Raw genomic sequence first — 2,144 nt, forward strand, 5'->3', positions numbered from 1 at the left:
TGCGTTAGGTAAAGATGGCACTGAACCGAGGGGCATGTGTGGAGGTGTCTGATCGCTGGGGGCAGCTGGAACTGCAGACAGAGCACAGCCTTCAAAGCCCTAGGGAGCTCAGTGGGAGAGGGCGGGGCCTGGGGGTGGGACACGTCACAGCACTTGGCCTGAGCGTCCCTGTGCTTGCCTACGTGTGGCCCCTCTGTGCTGACCACTTGTTGTGCCTTTGTGATGCTGTGCCCGCCTCAGACGGGGGCCTGGGCTCTCTGGATCTCAGAGTCGGCGGGTGGGAGTGCCCCTCTTGGCTCACAGCTCCTATGAGAGGGAGTGTGAGCGCCAGTGAGTAGAGGGTCCAGGAGATTTGTGCCTTCGAAGGAGGCAAGTCTTCCCATGTCGTCCATGTTCGGGTCTGACGTGGTAGCACCACCCGGGCCCTGTGTGGAGTGGCGACCCCCACGGAGGGAAGGCAGGGGGTGGGGGCTGTGGAGGAGAAGGGTGGATTGGAAGGTGGGGGCAGTTCTTGGGAGCTCTAGTGGAGGTTTCTGGGACCCGGAGCACCTGGCACCCAGCCCAGAGCCCCCGTTCCCGAGTCTTCAGTGGGCACCTGGGCAGGGGAGCGGGCTGGTTTTCAGCAAAAGTCGCTTCATCATGGAGCCCCCTATTGGGAAACCGGTACCCTTAGGAAAGGCTGCTGGTTTCTGGTCAAGTAGGTGAGGGTGAGTCACGGACCAAATCGGCTGTGAAAGAAATAGAGGGATTTGCAGACAGCCTTTTTGCATGGGATTGGAAAGCAGACAGTGATTCCCTTAGGATTCCTTGTCGAAATAGTCACAGGTGCCCAAAGGGTAGAATCACTCACTGTCCCTAGAAAGCGTTTCAGAGCCCTTACTGTTCATTCTCTCGGTACCCCATTTTCTACTTTTAGAGCGAAGAATGCCGAAACGCAAGAAGGGCCAAGGCCGAGGCAAAGGAAGACGCCGAAAGGCCCGGAGAGTGGCTCAACCAGAAGCTGGTCCTGTGAGTGTCTTTAGCATCCTATTTACATTGGCAGAATTCTGTTTGGTGGCAGGGTGCGGGAGGAACGAAAAATCTGTGAGGCCATACATGTCTGTTGTGTAAGGAACCTTCGTGCCAAACATGGATGGAGACTAAAGCTTAGGAAGGACATAGTATGATAAGGAGAATGGCATTCTGATATGGCCTGGATATGGATGCCATGTCCCTGGAAACAGGCCCCGTGACACGACGATCATGATTATTTGTGAATAAGTAAGAGCATTTACAGAGAAGAATATTGGGAAAAACCTTTTATTTATTTGCGATTTTCAGCTAGTGTGTATAGATATGCCTTCCCTTCCTGTCACGATATTAATGGCTACACTCCTTATTTGTACTCCCAAGACCCAGCAACCCACCGGTGACCCACGACCAGAAAATGTTAACGCTAATAGGATGCCAGACGGAGGAGTTACCTGCACCTCTTCAGCGGAAGGTGAAGGGGTGGGGGAGGGGGGGAAAGCAAGGAACATTTGAGATCTCATCTATTAGGTTCTAACGAGTGGCAGGGGGTAAATGAAGCATTTTTGGAATATTCACTGGAAAGTCATTTGGTAAGGCAAGAGGCTAGCATTGGTGTCTGCGTACAGTTCAACAGCATGAGATGTTTTTCCACCTTCAACATTTGAGCGCTCTTATCGAGTAAGGCTTCTTTGGAAAATACCGCCCTTGCCTAGGCTCTTCAGTAACAAAAGAAACTGCATGAAATTCATGCGTGGAATCACAGCCTATTTCCCGAGTGGAAACTGGTCTTCTGAACCCACTCATTGCATCAAGGTTGAGCATATCTAGAATAGCACAGCAAAGTCTTAGGTGGTAAGAGAAATTTTGTTCACAGAAAAATAATTTTAATGCAGATATTTTCATAGTATTAAAGCCCTCAATATATATATATTTTAGAAGACTAATCTAGTTGAGTCTTTGTTTTAATGTTTTACTTTGAAAAGAATTTCAAATTATAGAAAAGGTCAAGCTACCGAGACTACTTTACCTGCACAGATAAACTTTACCTTGATTTACAAATTCAGTTTTAACACATTTGCTTTAATTTTCTCCTCTCACCAAATACTATTAACAGAACTACTTGTATGGCAAAA

Source organism: Echinops telfairi, unplaced genomic scaffold (genome assembly GCF_000313985.2).
Source record: "Echinops telfairi isolate 266 unplaced genomic scaffold, ASM31398v2 ScPeMD7_19;HRSCAF=73, whole genome shotgun sequence".
Lineage (NCBI taxonomy): Eukaryota > Metazoa > Chordata > Mammalia > Afrosoricida > Tenrecidae > Echinops > Echinops telfairi.